Genomic DNA, 22,772 nt, shown 5'->3' with positions numbered 1-22,772 from the left:
ACTCCTTATATATACCCTTGAATCCCACACATTACCTTCGAGTAACTTCTGATTATGTCAACGCGAGTTACGTTACCAGGGTGAGTTAGTTGGAGCATTCAAGGGCTTTCTTAAAAAATTTGAATAGGTGGATAAGGTGCCTTGAATTAGTCACGTCGGCCGTGTTCGTGGCCGCCACCAAGGGTAAGTCATACGCTTCAATTTACGCGTGAACTTCCACACGCTATTCATGGACCTCTTCTAACTTATCTAATCTTTTGACCTAATCCATTTAATGACAGCTTGTTTGTTCACCTTCCATGGTATTGCCTCTAAAATAGAATAGAGTATTTTAAGCTAATTGTTTTTTCGCTATCTGAAATCTTGTTAAAAATTGTTAGAAATTATATATTTGGATGGTTAAATTTGTTAAAATTTTATTGAAATGGTATATTTAGATGGTTAAATTTGTATAGGTGGAATGATTTGTGACTCTTTCTTTTTAAATTCAATTTAAATTTTATTTAGATTATTTAAAAATATATTTTAAATAATAAAAATAAGAATTTTATTGAAAATTGTAATAAAAATAAAATAGTTAGAGTTGGTCAAATATAATTGGCTTATTGGGACATTATTATAAGTATTTTCAAGGTATTTGGAAAGCTCTTTATTAAATTTAAAATTTAAAAAAAAAATTGGGTATTGTTTAACTAATAGAGGTATAGTCTAATTAATAGATGAAATGTTTTTTAAGGTATTATTCCTAGTTAATTTTAATGAAAATTGGTCAATTTTTAAAAACGTACTTTAATTTGTTTAATCTATAGAATTCGAGAGCTCTAGGGGTTTCAAGCGGTTGAATTCATTTATGTATTTAAAGATATCTTACTAAGAAAAAAAAAATAGATATATTTCAAACAACAAAAAATCACAATCTTGCTTGAAATTATATCACCGTATTCATGTGAAAAAGACTATTTCATCTATAAGTTTGATTGTGCAATTTCTCATACTCTCTAATAATATGTAACTTAGGTTTGGGCCATGAAACTTTGTGGGAATCTCCCTATATGAATAATCAATTTATAGCTCAAATCATATTATCAAAATATTGTTTTGTTTTTATGATCTTGTTAAATTTATTTAGCATTGGGTTTGTGTAAGGTTTTAGTGTTGAATTGTTATGGGTATGTTTATTACACAATTATTTTAGTAGTCACTAATGAATATAGATGGACATAACAAAAGGTTGATGACTAGAAAAATTGGTTTTGGAGTGCTTTGGCTGGTTGACAAGACACATCACAAATATGTTGGGCACCCTTTGCTTAGATTGGATGCACCAAAGACATTAGTAGCGTGCACTAATTGAATGCATTAAGAGAAGCTTTGAAGGGAACTTGGTGAGGAAAAGCAAAGAGGCTTGAGGGTTGTTGCAAGGAACTGCATCCATAGACATTCACTACACATAATGGACAAGATTGGCATAGAGAGCTTGATAAACTTGAGCACACTTTAGTGGACTCAGATGGATCTAGGCACATGGCTAGACCTGGACAAATTTCAATGAATGTGGCATACTTGCATAGACTCGATGAACTTGGATGAACTAGGTAGACTTAAACTACGTAAAATAATTATTGAAAATAAAAATATTTGTGACTAATTTATTATTGGGAATGAATTGTTATACGTGAAATAATTAAATTTTGTGATTAGGGAATACAATTGAATAAATATGAGTGAAATCATAATATAAATCAAACTCAATTGAGTACCCTAATCAACAATGAAGTTATAAGTGAACAATTGAGAAAATCAAATCTAAGCATGTAATACCCTCCCAATAGAATTCACCCAATTATGCTCCATTTTGAGTGCTTAAAAAAATAAGTATGTGGGTGGCTCAATATTTTTGAGATTAACCTAAAACTACTTGGTTACAAAGTTGCACTTGCAACATGATAATATGCAAAATGCTCGCCCTTAGATAGTGAGTAGGCTTGTCACATCAATCAATGGTTGAGATTGCATGCAATTGAAGGTCAATAAATAATATTTCATAAGATTTGATTTAAGGAATGTTACCAATTATATATCATATGATATGGTTAAGTGATTATCAAAGAACTTAGAGTGAGAAGTGGAAAAGAAAATCAGAAATCATCTAAATGTGTGCATGAGAGGATAATGATAAATAAAACAAAGATTTTATTTATTCAATTATAGAATATTTAGTTAACTAATTAAATATTTAAATTAATTATTTAATTATAGGGGACTAGAATAAGAAGAATTAATTAAATAATTAAAAATAATTATTAATGAGAAAATAGTGAAAATATTAAAAAATATTATTTATTTTATTTATTTTTCTGGAGGAAAGAAATTGATGCAGGAGCATCAACCTCATGTCAAATGTTTGTGACAAGACCTAAGGGGGTCTTGAAATTTATAAAAGCGAATTGGTTCCCTTAATTAAAATTAGGATAATTAAGCATTAAAATACTCATAATTATGTATTCTAGAATAATAAGGTTTGTTGGCAAATGGTGAAGTTTGTTTTCCATATGGCATGTAAACAATCAAGTATCAAAATAGTTAGGAGGGTAGGTGATATTTTCACTAAAATTAAGGATATGATTCCCTCCACTGGGAATCAAATCAAAACTCATGAGTTGTATGAATTGACATGTAAAGGTTTGTAGAAGATGGACAAAAAAGAGAGGAGTGAGAAGGAAGATTGAGTGAAGATTGAAGAGCCGAAAGGCTTAAGAATGGCCAAACATGTAAATCAAGCCAAGATAGTATAGAGGTGGCCAGGTCCCAAGAAACACCAAAATTTGTGTGAAATATGACCAGATAAAGATAGAAGGAATTTATGTGGTTACAAAAATTTATCTACAGGAATTGGTTTAATAAAATCAACATGTTTTTTTTAGACAGGTATTCAAAAATGCATCTGCACTAGCCGCGCGCGAGATTTTTGAACCGGAGCTCCCACGCCCCTGCAACCCACCTCCTGCGGCCCTCCGCAGGCCTCCCGCCTGGCAGCCCCTGCTGTTGGGCCTCCAGTCTTCCTCCCAAGCACCCACGCAGTCGGGCTCTGCCCTCCTCCTCCGGCCAGTGCTGCGACTGGCTCCCTTCTAGCCTTTCCATGGCTGGGATCGACCCCTCCCAGATGCAAGACAATGAAGACCAGGCTGAGATCTTCGCCTCTCTTATTTCTGAAAATGATACCATTTGAAACAAACCCACAGCTTCAAAGTTCGTCAAGAAACTGGCTTACATCGCAGAAATCTCCCTTCCCCCTAGTCTCCCAAGGAAGGCAACGATCTCTCTAGCAGAGAGAGGTCTGGTTGGACAATTTACTGGCCTGTGGCCCTCTCCCAGAGCTGTACAGAAATGGGTGGAGCGCAACTAGAACGCAAACATCCAAGGAAAAATCGCAATAAGATTCTGTGGAAGGGGTTACTACACATTCCTCTTTGAAACCAAAGAAGACCGGAATCTCATCTTCAGAAATGGTCCCTACTTCATGGATTCGAGAGGTCTCTATCTGAACAGATGGTCCCCTGACTTCAACCCAGAAATGGATATACCTAATGCAGTCTCGGTTTGGGTTCGCTTGCCCCATCTCCCTCTTCATTGCTGGGGAGATGAATCGGTCAAAGCCATTGGGAACGTTGTCAGAAAATACATTGACAGATGCGAACCAAAGGACAACATGCACGCATGTGCAAGGATCTGTGTTGAAGTTGACTTAGGAAAGGGCCTTTCGGAAGCAATCAAGATCAAAGTGGACCAATGGACCCATATTCAGTAGCTGGACTACGAACAAATCCCATTCAAATGTAAGGTATGCCATGAATATGGTCATTTTGCTAATAGGTGTAGTAAACTAAAAGAAAATGAAATGAATGAAAATGTTGAAGCCAGTGAAGACACATGGGAACAAGTCAAAAAAAAGAAAGCAAACCCCAAACAGTCTGGCCCAAAACCAAAGCCTCCCCCAGAAATCCAAGCTGCATCCTTCTCCCCCCCTCCCATCTTGACTCAGCCATTACCCTCTACATCAAACCCCTTTGAATCCTTGGAGGAAGAAGACCCCTCATCCCACCACTCTCCTCCTGATCCCCAGGAGCCCCCTCTCCCTGAAAGCCAACACCAAGACACTATCGAATCCTCATTGCCTCTTACTATTTCCTCTCAGCCTCTTCTTGATCCTCCCCTCAACACAATCACCAGAAGTTCATCTAAAGATCACAGGGGTTCTAGTGAACCCTCCAAGAAACCTGGCCCAGGTAGGAAATTTGCTAAGCAGCACAGGGATGAGAATGCGCAAAAGGACATAGTAATGGGAACGCAGACACCCATAGAAATTTATATCCTGGGACAGCATGACAAAAAAGCAATCAACAAGGACCAAGGGGGGGCGAGCACCTCCTCGCATACCGCATACCCAATTATGAAAATATTATCTTGGAACATCAGGGGACTTGGGCACCCCTCTAAGGTAGCAGCCCTAAGGGATCTTATCATTTATGAGAAGCCAGGAATTATTCTGTTACAAGAAACAAAACAAAACCACAAGGAAATGAGTAAAGTCATTGAGCAGCAGAGACAGTATAGAGGAAGCATTAGTGAGGCAAGAGGAGCCTTAGGAGGAATAGCAACAATTTGGAATCAAGGTATATGGAACTGTATTTCGGAAACAATAAATCAACACTGGATCAAAACAACTCTGGAAAATAAAGCAAATCAGCAAGCCATTATCATCTACAACATCTATGTGCCGAATCACTGCAGAGATAAGGATAGTTGTTGGCATGATCTAAAAGATAGTCTGGATGCAGAAGAGAACACTAACATTATTCTAGGAGGTGACTTTAATTTAATCCTCCACGCCAATGAGAAAAGGGGAGGCAGTTTTACACCTGATCCATATAGAATACAGTTGGAAAATATCATGCAGGAGCATGATCTTATGGATGTCCCTCCAAAAAACCATAGATACACCTGGAACAACCGCAGGATGGGTGCTGGTAACATCATGGAGCGGTTGGACAGAATTCTCATCAATATTACACTTCTCTCTGCTTTCTCCATCGGATATGCTAACATTCTAACGTGCTCTGCCTCCGACCACTTCCCAATAACTCTAATGTTGGAAAATCATAGACCACTTGGGCCCATTCCATTCAGATACAGTTCTCTCTGGAATGATATACCAACAGTTGCAGGAATTGTATACAGCTCTTGGATCCAACACCTGGAAAGTTCTCCTGGTTTCATTTGGGAAACAAAACTACGGAAAACAAAACAAGCCATCAAAGAATGGGCTAAAACAAAGTATCAAGAACTAGAGAAGGTAAAAAAAGAAATTAAGAACAATCTGGAGAGTATCCAAAGAGCAATAGAGGATAATGGCCTTTCCCAAGAGAACAAACAGCAGGAAAATGAACTCTACTTACAGCTATACCAAGTTAACAGAGAAGAGGAAACAAAATGGAGGCTCAAGTCGAGACAATTATGGTTACAAGGGGGTGACAAGAACTTAGCTTTTTTTCACAAGCAAATGACGGCCATAAAGATAAGGAATAATGTTAGCTCCATCCTAGATGCAGAAGGTGATAGACAAAGCACTCATGAAGCCATTCGAAGAGCTACTACAGATCACTATTGGGACCTGCTAACTGAAACAAAGGAAGCAGAGGATTATACAGATTTATTGCAGCATCTCCCAACAGGGATAAGCAGGGAAATGAATGACATTTTAAGCAAGGAGATAGATGAGGAGGAAATCAGGAGATCAATCTGGACTCTTCAACCTGATAAAGCCCCAGGATCAGATGGCTTTCCCATCTGCTTTTATCGAGCATTCTAGGGAATTATTAAAAAGGACTTGACAAAAATGCTCAATTAGATTCAACGAAAAGGCAAAATAGGAGGATATACCAATGCTACTCATCTAGCACTCATCCCCAAAGAAAACAGGCCATCTTCCTTTGCTCGTTTCAGGCCCATATCACTTTGTAACTCCTCCTATAAAATCTTGACAAAAATCATTGCTACCCGCCTAAAGCCTTTGCTCCCTTCTCTCATTTCCGAAAATCAAGGGGGATTCTTAGCCAACAGACAAATAACTAATTCCATTTTACTTGTGCAAGAAGCCATCCATTCGAGTCAAACCAAAAATGAGAAAGGGTTTATCCTCAAGCTTGATCTGGCCAATGCATTTGACAGAGTGAGACACTCCTTCATCTTGGCAGCTTTGAAGAAGATTGGATTTGATGACCGCTTTCTCAACCTCATTCGAGCCTGCATCTCGGGGCCATGGATCTCCCCTCTAGTAAATGGCAGACCTGGAGAAGCTTTCCAATCCTCCAAAGGCCTCCGACAAGGTTGCCCCCTCTCACCTTATCTCTTCATTCTAATGGTTGAATCCTTCAGCAGAACGTTGGACTTCAGTCGGAGGGTTGGCTTAATCACAGGAATAAAATTTGGGGACCGAGTCAAGAACATAAATCATTCACAATTTGTCGATGACACGTTGCTGATTGGAGGGGCCTCCACCACAATAGCCAAGCGCTTCAAATCTCTCCTTAACAAATACATGAGCTACTCTGGCAGAATGGTAAATAATTTGAAAAGCTGCATATATGGCTGGAACACAACAGTACAGGTGCTTCACAATATCGCCAACATCTTTGGAGTCACATGCAAGTATGATTGGACTCACTTCTCTTACTTGGGCATGCCTGTAAGTGTTGGACCTTTAAGAGAAGAAGTCTGGGACACAGTAGTCGAAAAAATGAAAAGAAAAGTGCAGCAGTGGGGATCTATTTGGCTCAACCCAGCTGGTCGCCTCACTCTTCTTAAGTCAGGTATATCTTCTCTCCCCCTATATCATTTTTCTCTTCTTAAAGCTCCGGCCTCCTTCCACAACAAAATGGAAATCGTCCTTCGCCAATTCCTATAGTAGGGGGGAAAAGTGATAAAAAGAAATTCAACTTGATTAATTGGAAGCAGGTGATCCAGCCCCAAGACCGAGGAGGTCTTGGAATTAGATCTCCTAAATTTCTCACCTTTAGAGGCAAAATTGTCTGGAGACTCATTACTGGACTCCCAGCATGGTGGAAAAAAGTTTTGGAAATTAAATACCTCAATTTTCCTAGACAGAAACTTCTTGATTGAGATATTCCTAATAGAGAAACCTCTAAAATTTGACGATTATGCAAGAGAGCAATTCCACTAATCGCTCAAAATACTTCAAAAATCCCCAAGGGAGGTGCAAGCATCAATATTGGAGCAGACAGAATCATGGGTCAGCAACCAATAAACAGACATGGGGAAGTCCACCATATCCTTTACTTTTTTGAAAGAACAGGCATTCATTACCTGGACCAGATCTCCCAATGGGATCCTCACACCCTTCTTTGGTCAGGTTGGGCCTTCCCAGCCATACCCAATAGTCTTAACACAAGTCTTTATGTCCTTCAATCCCATTTTCACAATATAGCCCCTATCAAAAAGAACGATCTTGATAGGTTTCGTTGGGACCCATCCAGATCCTCTTACACCATCCAAGCTGCTTACCATTATATTTGCAACATCAGCTACCCCATGCCAAGTTGGCACCACTGGAAGGTGGTTTGGAAATCTGAGGCAATTCCAAAAATCAAGTTTTTTCTCTGGACCCTCCTCAAAGGGAAAGTCCTCACAGCAAAAAATTTGCAAAAGAGGGGAATTAATGGCCCCTCTCGTTGTCCTAACTGCTTAGCTGCTGAAGAATCAATGCATCATCTCTTTATTGAATGCCCTTTTTCCATCAACTGCTGGAGGAACTTGTCTCATAACAATCAAATCCCATGGAACACCCAAAACACCATAGGAGAAATTCTTTACAAATGGAAAAAAAACTACCCCTGGAAACATAGGAAAAATAACACAGTGAAGAGAGTTTGGGACATTCTTCCCCACAATATGCTATGGAATATTTGGCTGGCATGAAATTGGAAGGTTTTTAAGGATAAGGACTCGACTGTTAGAAGCCTTTGCACCAAGGCAAGGAGTCTTGCCCTTGAGATCATCTCAGTTAAGAATCCGAGAAGTATAAATGTCAGTGAACTCAGCATAGAAGAACGCATTTTCATTGGACACCTGTTAGACCAAAACACCAGCAATCAGAAGGGCAACGCTGCTAGCAACAGAAACAACAATGTTTCCCCTAACTGGAAGATCAGGCTAAAAGAGGAAGAATTTGCAGGTTGGCTTAAAAACAACAATAGGCATTATCTTTGTTTCGATGGGGCCTCAAAGTTGAATCCTGGGGTAGCAGGGGCGGGAGGAGTTATTTTTAATGCTAATGGGGATAACATACTCTCATACGAGTGGGGTCTTGGCCACACTTCCAATAACAGAGCAGAAGCCCTGGCCCTTTACCAAGGTCTTATCCAACTTGGGAAGCTTGGTATAGACACAGTCACGATATTGGGAGACTCGGCGATAGTTGTCAGTGCAATGGTTCAGAACAGGGATCTTCCCAATGCTCTCCTTCAGCAGATTATCAAACGGTGCCAAATTTTAGGACACACCATGAAAGATGTGCGCTACTATCATGTTTTATGATCGCTCAATAAAATTGCTGACAGTCAAGCCAACAAAGCTTGTGCCAGATCACTGGGCTGCCTTATCTGCAATGGCGTGGAATCATTTCAGCATATACCATAATGAAGAGACCTCCTGGATCTGAACAACATCTCAGCTCATCCGATATACCTTTGGTTTCTGCTGTTCCTTTTTCCCGAAGGAACAACAGAAAAGAAATAGCAGAAAAAACGGAACAACAGAAAAGGAACAACAGAAAATACAATAGAAAAAACGGAACAACAGAAAAGGAACAACAGAAAAAACGGAACAACAGAAAAGGAACAGCAGAGAAGAAAAACGCAGCTCCAACAAGTTCATCAAGCCTGAAGCAAGTTGATGCCGACGACAAACCTAAAGAGTCCATTGCTCGACACATCAGCCACAGTAATATAGATTGATATGTTTTGTAAATGTTGCTATTTACTACTGCAATTTGTTAGGATTTACCTTTGGTCTTTGGTTTTTAGAAGCCCAAAAGGCAAGATTAAGGAGGAATTTTGTTTAAGTTGTAACTCCTTCTTCCCTAGCTCTTCTTGGCACCTCAGCATGTATTTTAGGAGCTCAGTCTCCCTCTTTTTTTCAAATTTATAATAGCAACCGAATTTGTCAAAAAAAAAAAAAATCAACATGTTTTTATATCTCCAATATCATTTGTTTGTATCTCTTTATCGTGTGTTAATGAATGAATGATTAATTACATGAGGTTTTGTGTGCACCAGAGTTAGATTTGTAATTGAGAGATTGAGTTAGTGGAGTGGTTCAGATCAAGATATGGAATAGTTTCCTCTGTAATTTAGTATAAAATAGAGTGTAGATTTAGATTCATCGTCAACGAGTCTAATTATGCATAAGAATTGTGACTAGGTATCATTGAACGCTAAGATCTAGTTGTTACAAATTGATGAAGGTCACATTTGAAGAAGATTTGGAATGAGTTCATGCTTTATTGATTTCACTTGAGGAAATGAGAAACTGTATGCACCTGTATATGTCGGTTTTAGGTTGTGTGCCTACTAGATCTAGTAATATTTATTAGGTGATTGATGATTATGAGAAATAAGAAGTTTTTGGAGGTATATGTGAAAGATGTAGATTGAGAGTAACATGATAAATAAAGAATGGTATTTATGAATTATAGTTGGACAAAGTATTTACTTGTGCAGGTAACAACTGAAAGAAAGAAGATTCTCACAAAAGGGGGGAGCTGTTACGATTTTCAATTGAAATTGGAACTAGAAGAGCTTAGGATATTTGATGAGGTATGCAAGGTAATTATGTTTTGGTGTTTCAGCTTTGATAAAGTGTTTTGATTCTAAAATGGTGGTAGTAGGAAAAAATAAAGTGGTGGCAGAAATATTTGTAGTGAAGAAGCTATAACAAATACATAATACAAATTCCAGTTGAGGTTGAAAATGAAATGAACAAGGGAAGTTCTCATGAAGAGTGCAGAAGCCTAGTAGAGCAGAGGAAGCACAAAAGGTTCTAGAGGAAGAACTAGAAGGATACCAAAAGGCCAAGTTTAGGGGAATCTTGGTGAGGTATTAAGTAGTAAGGTGAAAAATTACTTGCTACAAAGAAGAGGCTAATTACAACTCCTATTTAAGCATGGAGAAGTTCATAGAAAAGCAAGTGAAGATGATTATGGATATCACTCAAAGGAAGGAAGCCACAATGAGATTAAAGAAGTTGCCAAGGTAGTTGGTGAAAACAAGATGAGTTATGAACAAGTGAATAGAGAGATAACTTGGATGAAGGAACAACTTAGTGTCATGAAGAAGTTGCAATAGAAGAAGATTGGTGAGGATTTGAGGCAAGGATGTAGATTGAGCAAGAAGGTCAAATGGTCTATTATGCATTTTTTTGTGAAGAAATTGATGTATATAATGAATGTTTTTATCAAAACAGAAGAGAAGTTTTAGAAGAAGAGGACAAGGCACAAGATGAGTGCTTAGTTGAAGGAAGATGTACTTAGAGTAGCTAAGTATTAGGAGGGAAAATATCACTTATATTGTAAACCAGAGCAAGGGTCATTCCTTGAAGAGGGTGATAATGAAGATGTTGATGAGAGACTTAATGAGAGTCTCATGGATTGTTTGGAAAATTTAGAGATGTCAAAGGAGGCTAGAGAGCCTTATGTTTTTTAAACTAATAATTTATGTAGGAATGCAAGCTTCATAAATGAAGGATAGTCATTAGAAACTATCAGAAGGAGAGAGGAAGATAATTAGGAATTTTTCATGAGAAATGGAAGGGACAGAATCATCTCACAAAGTAAATTAAAGAGGAAACTATACACACTGAGAAGATGCAAATATTGAAGGGAAAATGCAAAGGACAAAATTAACTAGTGAAGATAGCCATAAGAAGGACAAAGAAGATAAAGAACAACATTTAGATGCAACACTAAGAGATTTTGATGAAGAGGTTAAGTTGTTGGAAGGATTGTTGAGGGAACCTGAGTACAAAGAAGAAATTACAGTTAATTTTGAACAATATCTAGGAGTACTTGGAAAATCAAATATGTCTAAAGCATCTAAGGAGATAGTGGAGTCTGTTAATTTTCAAACTAGTCGTGTGTTTGTAGGTGCTAAAGATGAAGGATTGCCTCGTGAAGGCATGGGATAACTCATGAACAAGAAGATCCCAACATATGGAGTAATGAATGACAACCTTATATTAGAAGGAGGTGTAAATTTTGAAGAAGATCTAAGATTCTTAGAAGAATGGCTAACAAAGGACGAGATTGATGATCATTGCATAAAACTTGTAGATCTAATTCAAGTTGATTTTGAGAAGCATATACCAAATAGTAGTGGCATAGTTGAAGAAACCAGAGAGCAAGAAGTTGTCTAAAAAAAACAAACAAGTTCAAATTTAAAGTTATAATCAACAAACTATAGAGGAACGAATGCTTCAAGTAATGGATGTATTAAAGTTGTAGAAATTCAAGGAACAAATTATATGTAAAAGGAGCAACATGATTTTTGCAACATAATCTTGAAGGAAACTCTTTGGACAACAAAGTAAAATAGAGATTTGCAACAAATAGAAGCGAGTGCAAGATGTTTTAAACAAAGTATCAGAGGTAATGATGAATATGCATATTTGAAATATGAAGATGATATCAAACATGCAATGATATATAAAAGTGAAGGTGAGATAATAGCAACCTTTAAGCTTGAAAGATAAATGTTTGAAGTAGAAAGGAATATGAGTCTTGTGACTCTTATACAAGAAGATTTGCAACTACAAATGAATAGTAACAACGACATGTTTTAGCAAAGAACAAAGTTATACATTAAGATAGAAGAATTGTGGAAACTTGTGATGAAGAGGAAATACCATGAAATGAAGAAGACAATTAGCAATAAAGCACATTTGACTGAAAAATATTATATCAATGAGTTATATGGACAACAAGCATACAAAGTATGGGATCTTGGAAAAATGAAGACAATAATCAATAAATAGAGCATACAAACAAGTGGACAACAACAAAAAAGTAAAATTTAGGATCCGGGAGGATTTCAACATATTGAAGACACATGACTAGGAGATCATGAAATTTGTACACTGGGAGTTTGATGCAGGAGCATCAATCCCATGTCAAACATTTGTGACAAGACTTAAGGGGGTCTTGAAATTTATAAAATATACCTGGTTCACATAATTAAAATTAGGATAATTAAGAATTAGAGTCCTCATAATTATGTATTCTAGAAGAATATGGTTTGTTGGCAAGAGGTGAAGTTTTTTTCCCATATGGCATGTAAATAACCGAGTATCAAAGTGGTTAGGAGGTTAGGCAAGATTAGGTGAGATTTTCCCTAAAATGGAGGATATGATTCCATCCATTGGGAACAAAATCAATACTCATGAGTTGTATAAATTAACATGTACAGGTTTATAGAAGATAGACAAAAAAATAAAGGAGTCGAAAGGCTTAAGAGTGGTCAAACCATGTAAATCAAGCCAAGATAGTATAGAGGTGGCTAGGTCCCAAGAAACACCAAAATTTGTGTGAAATAGGACTTGATAAAGATTGAAGGAATTTTTGTGGTTACAAAAATTCATGTACAAGAATTGGTATAATAAAATCAACATGTTTTTATACGTCCAGTGTCATGTGTTTATATCTCTATGTCATGTGTTAATGAATGAATGATTAATAATGAGGTTTTATGTGCACCATAGTTATATCTGTAATTGAGGGATTGAGTTAGTGGAGCAGTTCAAATTGAGATATGGAATGGTTTCCTCTATAATTTAGTATAAAACAGAGTGTAAACTCAAATTTATCATCAACGAGTCTAATTACGCCTAAGAATTGCAACCGAGTATCATTCAACACTGAGAATTGGTCCTTACAAATTGATGAAGGTCAAATTTGAAGAAGATATGAAATATGATTGTGGTTTTTTTTTATTTCATTTGAGGAAAGAAGAACCTGTATGCACATTTATATGGTGGTTTCAGGTTGTTCAAATATAGCCTAGACTTGTTTCTTTTATATATTACAAGAAAAAATAATGTTGCAGGTAAATGATGCACATCCTTGAGATGGAGGTTTCAGTTTTAGAGTTGAGCTTAGAGTTCATTGTTTGGAGTTAGAGACATAGGTTCAATCGATTCAGATATGTAGCATGGAGTATAAGACTAAAGGGTAGTAAATTAGGCCATAGGACTAGATCGACATTAAGCCAGATAGAGTGAGTTATAGCCAGATTGGAAACAATGCAAAAGGTATCTAGGTTGAGGGTGGAATATCTAAATCAAGCACATATGGATCATCCAGATCCCTAGATAATGAATAGTTAGTGAAAAGGGAGATATCCAAACCAAGCATATACATCGTGTTTGAAGGATATCCAAGAATAAAATAATCTAGACTAAACAATATATCCATACTGATAAGAGATTAGATAGTCCAGATTCTGAATTTCATAAATTTGGGCCTTCACATAACTTTGAAGTTTGGTGATTCAAGTAAGGAGCTCTTTTTAGCATAAAAAATCAGCCTCCCTTTCATCTTGACGGCTAGAGTGAGGTTGCTAATACCAGGCTAACCCATAGGTATGCTCACTTAAGAGTTCATAAGGCTCATAGCCAATACAACAATATTCATAAGCACAAAACCATTACAACAATATTTATCAAGGCATTATAACTCATCATGTCATTAGTGGAGATTTGGACCTAGGTGTAGAACATGACAACCATTCCTCCCAACCACCCAAGGTAACCCCAATTGATAAAAGATAATATTTAATTATTATGTGTAAGATGGAACTCATTAAATAATAAGAACTATTTAATTAATGTCTGGAATAATTTAAAGTAATTAAATAATTAAAAATTATTTAATTAGGATGGACTATATAGAAGACTCAGTTAAATGATTAAATAATTAAAATAATTTCCCAAATGTGTTGGATCCAATAGTGGAAAGCAAGGAGTTTTTCACCATTGGGAAAGGTTCAATTCCCATGAGGGATTCCCTAGAGCCGTGGGGGCACCTTGAGGTAGTGGTGAAACATGTGGCTACACCCAAAAAGACCATATTAAAAGGTTTGATAACTCATGCACATATAAGTGGATCAAATCCCACCCCCTTATCCTCCTTTAAAGTAAGGGGTGGCAAGAGTGAGTGAGGGTGATCTATCACCTCGAGGATCAATGGGAATACCCCTTCTCCCAGGGTTTAGAAATCACCAAAAACAACCAATCATAAGCTTTTGTGCTTCTCAAGGTCACTATTTGGCTACCAATGGGCTTCTACAATGTTCTCGTAAATGCCCTACTTTAATATCAATCTGGGGTCATATGTGACTTACAAAATGCTTAGGAAAATATATGCATTTTTAGATTTATGCATTCCCTTAGATCGAGAAGTGAGAAACCTAACTACAATTGTTTACAATAATTATAATTAATCACAATAAAAACTATATAAATCATTGTAGCTAGTGACTCTAAGTTAGTTCATATTTTAAGTAGAAAATTAAAGAAAAACAAAACTAACTACAACAATGCTAACAAAAACAACAAAAGAAGCTATGAAACTAATTAACATCAAATAAATATTTGTGAAAGAAAATTAACTACCAGCAAAACAAATTCATCTATTATACTAAAAGAACATAAGTCTAAACAACGTGCTATAGAAATAAACTACAATTATCTGAAAGTAAAATGTAATTAACAGAAGAGAGTGTTTTGTTGAAAATAAAATGTTGTGAAACAAAAATACATACACATGAATAATTATGTCGTAAGGTGTTCCCTTTGGAATGAACTCCCCTCTTATCTTCAATATCTTCGTTATGATCTGTCTAATCTGATGTTAGACAATTCAAATGTCTTCCACCATTAGATCCACCACCTGTCTGACAAAATGGTTATGAACGATGTAACTGAAGGATGGCACATGCTTTTGCAGATATTTAGGAGGCTATATGGGAAGCCTAGCCATGACTGCCTCCATCTTTTGTCTCTAGTCTTATGTGGCCATCCAGGAGGAGTTGTGGAAGGACCTATGTCTTTCAAAGTGGCCCTCAATGGACTCACACACAGTGGTTTCTGTCCTCACACACAATGATTTTTGTCATGAATGAAGCATGAAGCTACAATCAACTGTACGTGTTGTGCTACCGGGTCCAGCATGGTTGCCTCGCCCACTTTAAGTCGTGGCTCACCATGGACGATTTCATTTTCCTCATCAACGTCAAGGAGAAGGCAATAGAGGTGGTTTGTTCGTTCATTTGACGTGGCAACGAAATCTGTCCCATTTTTGTTTGGACGAGATGTTCAATTTTTTGGCAATGTTGTGAGATATCTCGTCCAGATTTTGGCAATGTTGTGAGAGATCTCGTCTAGACTTTTGGCAATGCTATGAGATAAAGGGCAGGGAAAGCGGGCAGTGGGCGACTTTGGGGAATGAAGGGGCTGAAGGTGAGTTGGGCGATGATGGTGCAAGGAAGCCAAATGGTTTTCCAAGTTATGGACAATAAGAGCGTCGAGAAGACAATGATGGGGAATGGCTCTATCAATTTCTCTGGAAAGTTATCTGACCATTTGATGTTAGGCAAGGGTTCAAATTTTAAGGTGAGAATTGGGAAGACAATGATGGGGAATGCCTCTATCAATTTCTTTGAAAGGTTACCTGACCATTTTTAAAAAAAAAAATTTCCTGTATTCTAAAGTTAAGTTTTATTTAGATCTTTATGATAGTGTAAATCACATCTTCTGATACCTTTTGATTCACTTTAATATTGAATTGTTGGTGCGAAAATGTTCAGTTTTCAGTATATGAGAAATGATTATGTCTTTGTATTGGCGGTCATTTTCTTTTAATTGTTAAATTTTAAATTTTGTTTCAATTACAACTAGTTTCATAACATTACTATTAACCATGTCTACCTTATGTTAAAATAGGAAAAGATTGATCTTGCAGAGCTCACAAACTTGGATTTATCCATGAATCAGTTGCCCGGTTTGATTCCCAAGAGCATCACGAAGCTGGAAAAAGTTTTACATGAGTTTTTCTAGTGTTATGATATGAGTGAGGTTCATTATTTTTATTGTGACCTAGGTGTTGGAGAGGTAAATCCCCTCTGCGGACAGAGGCGATCCCACTAGCCCAAAATGGGTCTAGCAACAATCAATCAACGCTACCATGCAAGTTCCTAGTTGCAAATTGAAAGTGGATTATGAGAACCAACCTGAAGTTCAACGCTAGTGTCATGGAAGAGTTGATACTCCCATTCCCTTGCTCTAGCAGGTCACGATCCTCACGATCTCCGCGAATGGATACCTGCACATGCAAAGAACGAAGCGAATACAAGCATAAAATCCACTAAATACAACCATATATCGGTCAGAAAAGATATAGATCAAACATTATCATAATGAATAATAAGATCGGAACCATAATGATAGTCGTTTATTAATGAGTAATCAACAGAGAAAAGTACAACCAAGGTTCTGACGTTGAATCCCTCCTCTGGCTGGGCGAACAGCTACACATGTCTTGCAATAAACCTTTCTCTCTCTTTGATTATGAATGCACAGCTCAGACTTCTGACAGTATAATCTCCCTATGCTCCAAAACTCTTACTATCACTCAAAAAATAGCATTATCACTAGCTTGTCAAATGCATGAGGACAAGCTTTTATAGATGGAGGAGGGGAAGAAGATACAATGAATCAAGACACCCATTATGGATTGGAATTATCCCCAAAAAGCCATTGTGGATAGATGTAAGGGATAGATGATGAATCTCGACATCCAAGAGATTAGCATTATCCTCAAAAACTTCATGATTTGAAGGGAAAAAACATCCGGGCGCGCGTTTGTTAAAAATCTTTTCCAAACTCGGTTGGCGCGGGTGTAACTCTAAGACAGAGCGCCAACTGGCGCGCCTTCTTTTGAGGATTTCCTTCATTGGCGCGGGTAGTACATTGTGGACCCGCGCTAATGGAAAAAAGGCACTTTTCAGGGATATTTTGCAGGAGATGTCTTCAAGGCACATGAAGTCCATACTTAGGGGAACATAATGCAAGTGTTTTTAAGTTATGTCACTGCTCACAGGTCCCGGAATGAGTCCTCCAAAGTGCGGGAAAGGGGTAACAGGGATGGTGACCAATGGTGACAAATTACTATGTAACACTAGGCTCGATACTTGGACGGAACTTACTGAGGTGAGTACTTTACTTTTATTGTCTTTGTTGTGTCAGGGATTATGGGACTCACCCGAATTCGCTCTTGATATGTGACAAGGGTTGTATGTATTTTTGAAGGGTTTCATATTTGTTTTAATGTGGCACTTGCAAGGTCCAAACCTAGGTTTGGACATAAATATTTTCAGATAAGTTGGGATTCATGCTTTCATCCCCTTTCTTAGTGGGTATTTTATTTTCACTTGGAAATATTCAAATCATTGGTTGAAACCTTAATGGTTAGGGTTGATGAATAATTTTATGTTGAAATTTTAGTGCTTTGTTCTCTCCATGGTTACCTTGACTTGAGATGGGGTTTAGGTGTCACCTTTACCTTTTCAAATCCTGAGTTTTCAATATTAATATGTTTATCCCCCATTTAAGTTGTCCAAGTTCTTAAACAAGCTCCATTTTTCTTGAACTGCAGTTCAATAACCCCTTTCAAGCGATCTAGTGTTACCTCTTAAAGAAGCATCACATTTGATCATTTGTGACTCTGAATTTCTTCTTGTTTTGATTCATGATTTAGCGATTTTGTTTTTTCGTTATGGGGTTTTAAACATTAAGATTGTTATATATATTGTAGGGTAAAATGAGGTAGACATTGTTGTATTTCTACTACAATGTAGACTATTTCTTCGTTTGAAATTATTCAGTACGTTGTTGTTAAATTAGTTATTTTGGGTGGTGTAATCAGGTCTTCCCTATCCATAGCCTTACTAGATTTTCTCTTATATGAAATTGTAGATCTACACTACAAATTTACTCCTCTAGTGCATTGTTTTTTCACAATAGTTTTTTTTTTTTTTTTTAAATAATTAGGCTTTATGTGAATCTTTATGGTAGTGTAAATCACATCTCCCTTATTCCTTTTGATTCACTTTAATATTGAATGGATATTGCAAAAAATGTTCAATTTTCAGTATATGAGAAATGATTGTCTTTGTATTGGTGACCATTTTCTTTTAATTTTTAAATTTTGAATTTTGTTTTATTTTTGTGTTGTAGTTTGAATCATCTTCTAAAGGTTTACAAATTAGTTTGTTTTAGACCAATTTACATTTCTAGATCCAAGCCATTTTATCTTTGCAGGAGGCAGTTGATGCTTACCTTGTGGGTCTATTTGAGGATACAAACTTGTGTATTATTCATGCTAAGAGGGTTACTATTATTGTTGAAAATGCAACAATAAAATCTAGTTTTGACTCTGCCTTGGCCAAAATAGTTTAAAATTCAATTTTCAATTTCAACAGAATACTTTGAGGTAGTTAACTGGAGGTGACATGGCTCTTGTCACTCAGTTAACTTAGTAAATTCGAGTTGGAGACACTTGAGTTCAGTTATACATGATTGATTTCTAATTTGTAGCAATCTATTTCAGTTAATTTGAGTTATTGCCAGTTTAACTAGTTCTAACTGTCAAAAGAACTAGTGGAGGTCAAGTTGTGTATGTGGAACTTTTTCCACACTTAGTGATTAACCAACTAACTAATCAATCAACCAAAAATAATTGTTGCATGCAAAGAATTTGAGTCACCCAGTTGAGATTGGAGTTCAAGGGTAGTGTACCATCAGTTGTAAACTAATCCAAGTTGTATAGGTGGCGCATGCAGTCAGAGGATTGCCCTATGGTAATTGCACAATTCCTTGGTGTGAAATTCCTAAATAATAGAGACAATTTCCCAAGGGAACATCACAAGGAAATAAGAGCTTGGAGGCTTGAAAAATTGGCTAAGTGTTGGGCTAAGTTCAATCCATCAGGTAAAGAGATAGCCTATACAACTACAGGGTGTGCTAAGGCTTGAGAAAGCATTGTATTTCTTCTTTATTCTCTGATTAATGCAATACAGATAGTAAGGGGTTTTGAGTAGTTTATTTACCTAAGATAAATCTCTGTGTATGTGTGATGTTTCCTTTTGCATGTCAATGATTCTTGTTTTAGATGGTGAATTAACTTATGCAGATTAGTAGAGTAGCTTCAAGTCTTTTCATTTAGTAAATTTCAGGAGCAAATTTGAATCTACACATTAATTTCTACATGGTATCAGAGTTGTAATCACTGTAGAGCATATATTTCAAAGCTTTCATTGCAGGAGGTTTGAGGTTGCAGATCAGGTTGCAGGTTTTCTTCTACACTGAGAAGATGGCTTTCAATGGACTAAGGCTCGAGTACGCCCTTGAGGGAAGCTTGAATTATGTTGCATGGAAGAACCGGATGGAGGTAGTTGTTGAGTCTTGAAAATGTCATTCATTTGCATTATACTTTCACTATTATGTCCATTATATCACCTCCATTTCACCTCCATTTCACTACTATGTCACCACATTCATTCCACTTTCATTATCATTGGGCCACCTTTATGTTTTTCCAATATTTGTTATTTCTAAGCCTTTTAAGTGAATTTGTGGTTAAACATTAGAAAATAATGTGCATATGCTTATACCTAACAAATGGGTTGAGATTGTTGACATGTGTAGGTTGAAAGGAGGCTTCTAGAAGACCCTTATGTGGCACTCTAAGGCCAAATTCGAATTTGGTTGGAAAGAATCATGGGATCATGAGGATATGTGTCACATCTCCTAATTGTATTGTAACTCTAAAAAGACATGTGTCTTATCAGTTCCTATTTTGATTAGGACTCTAGAGGTAGAGGGAGAGATTCATGGACTATCATTAATGAGATGGCTCTCATCTTTTTGTATAAATAGGAGATCTCTCTCCTTCATTTGCTAGTCTTTTCCTTTAGTCTTTTCTTAGTCCTTTTAGTTTGTTAGTCCCATGGCTTTTGAAAGCTTTGGAGAGCTTTGTTGTACTTTGCACTTTTGAAGAAATTGAATAAAGCTTTGATGTTCTCAACATGGAAGGAGATGTGAAGTAGATGTCATGGAGCATATTAGGATGTAAGTAGATTAGATTTCATTTTGTAAATATTGCTTTGTAGAATGTAAGGTAGATTAGATTTTCATTCATGCAATTTTAATTTATGCAAGTGTGTTTAATTTTGCTTTGATTTCATAGGTAGTAGGGGGCCCCTGCCTTGTACAGTTTGAATTACTGCATTTTATTTTCTCCCGGGATTGTGTGTCTTTGTTGTATTTGCTTTATATCTGATGGTATTTTCAGTTGACAGATTCAAAGTTGCTGCCTTTACTTTGATTTTCTAGCTTACTTCTAGTTTAGTTTCTCAAAGTTGTATGTTAACATATTGATGGTCTCTTTATCATAAATTGTTTATCTTTTAGAAATCAGAATACTAATAAATTACAGCTGGCTTTGAGTACTTTTTAGACTAATCTTTAACTACTTTCTAATCGTGCTTTACATAGTACCATATGTTAGAAGCAGAGAGTTAGAAAGAGCTGAATATTATAACTAGTCTTTAAAGTGGATTTTTCTCATTTTTGATCACTTTTTAAACTCATCTCTAGCTACTTCCTAATCGTGTTTTACATAGTACCATATGTTGGAAGCAGAGAGTTAAGAAGAGATAAACATTATCATTGGTTTTTAAAGTGATTTTCTTACCTTTTTATTTGCAGCAGCATGAATGGTGTCTAGTGCCATTAGAAAGTGGTTTTTATGCTTTGCTTTCAGTTTCATTTCAAGTTATTTCTTTCAAGCTCTTTCTTTGCAAGTTTAAAGTTTGATTACTTTTTAGACTTATTTCTAACTACTTCTTAATCGTGTTTCACATAGTACTATATGTTGGAAGCAGAGAGTTAGGAAGAGTTGAACATTATAACTAGTCTTTAAAGTGGTTTTTCTTACTTGTCACCTTAGAGCTTGATTACTTTTTGGACTTATTTCTGACTACTTCTTAATCGTGCTTAACATAGTACTATATGTTGGAAGCAGAGGGTTAGGAAGAGTTGAACATTATAACTTCATAAAACAACGAAGTAAGAAAGAGGTTAACTAAGCACATATAGTGCACCACACTTCATCAGTTTACGATACCCGGATTGATAATTTATGTAGAGCAATTTAAGACGTTAAATTGACTAGACATTTTGGCGCCGTTGCCGGGGAAGTGTAATTAGGAGACCTTATTTCTTACATCTAAAAAAAAAATTAATAATCCTTGAGTATGCTCTCCTCTTGCACTTTGTGTGATCTGGAGGATCAGAAAAAGGATTGTTAAGTAAAAAAAAGACAAAATAATAATTCTTGAGTATGCTCTCCTCCTGCACTCTGTGTGATCTGGAGGATCAGAAAAAGAATTGTTAAAAAAAAAAAAAATAGGAGACAAAATAAACTTCAAACATTTCAATTGATTCAATAAAAAAAAAATGAAAAAAAAATGAAAAAATGAAACTCAACTGCTTTGATAGGTTCAAATTGTCCAAAATTGTCTGGTTATGCTTTGTAGTGGTCTTCAAAACACTGTGTCCTGTTCAAATAAGGTTTTGCAACTTAGCTGCAGAAACTGCCCTGATCCCGCAACTATCTGACAATTCCGCAGCTGTTTCAAGGTTTAGCAGGTTACAGGCATCTAATGAAAAAACCGACCACATGGGCATCTCCAGAATTGTCCCGACATGGATCCTATCCTAGTCACCCAGCTCAGATCGATGAAAAACCAGCCTAGGACCTCAATCAAAGTCTTGTTTTTAGCATGTTTTTTTTGAAGCATTTGCTGCCTGAAATTGAAGATCATTAATCCTTTTTATAAAATTTTACAATTTCAGAAAAGAAAAAAGAAAAGCAATCTATGGCTATCTCCATTCCTAGTTTTCGCTGTGGTCTTTATTGATGATATCATTGCCCCCGTGCTTCATCCATGTTATCGTATCTCTGTCATACACTTGAGAATACAACACAGAGAAATGCTTCACGGCCAAGTGATCCTCCCAATCATTGGTGAGACTCTTATAAAATAACTCCCCCTATATGGTTATATTAAACGAATGAGGGAAGGCTAGTCTGAGAAAGGCTGCCAATCATTCAGATAATGCTAATAGGGGAAAGAAATACAAAACATCGGTCTCTCTTAATGGACACTTATTTGATCAATTTCTCATCAATGAGGCATTGGATATTATTGGGGCCGCCGGTGGTTCATTTCACCTGGCTAGATGTGAACTGGGTCAGACATCTGATGCCATGTCATATGCAGAAATTGAAATCAGCGCTAATGACAAGGATCTCCTGGCTCATATTGTGGACTTGCTGGCTGCTGTAGCTAACTCTGATAATGAGCGTGGAAATTGAGGCATGGAAAAGGAAATAAAGGAGTCCTCTGTAAGAAATAGAGTGTCGATTCATTACGAATGAAAGAGAATTCTAAAAAGAAATTTGCAGTTCTTATTCTTGGTGTTGAACCTGTACACACCTGCAAAACAGTAGATCAAACAAGAACAACGAATTCAGAACAGTAAAAATTGATAACTCAGAAAACGTAAACAGCAGAAAAACGTCA

General features: G+C 36.6%; 1 pseudogene; it reads left to right on the top strand.

Annotated features, from left to right (window-relative positions):
* The first annotated feature begins 15,028 nt into the window (after positions 1 to 15,028).
* LOC149142605 (uncharacterized) lies at positions 15,029 to 22,564 on the top strand (annotated as a pseudogene).
* The last annotated feature ends 208 nt before the right edge of the window (positions 22,565 to 22,772 follow it).

The sequence above is a fragment of the Pinus tabuliformis genome, chromosome X (assembly GCF_031772625.1).
Source record: "Pinus tabuliformis cultivar Carrire ecotype Pingquan chromosome X, CPIR1, whole genome shotgun sequence".
Classification (NCBI taxonomy): domain Eukaryota; kingdom Viridiplantae; phylum Streptophyta; class Pinopsida; order Pinales; family Pinaceae; genus Pinus; species Pinus tabuliformis.
This window is presented reverse-complemented; position numbering and strand designations above follow the sequence as displayed.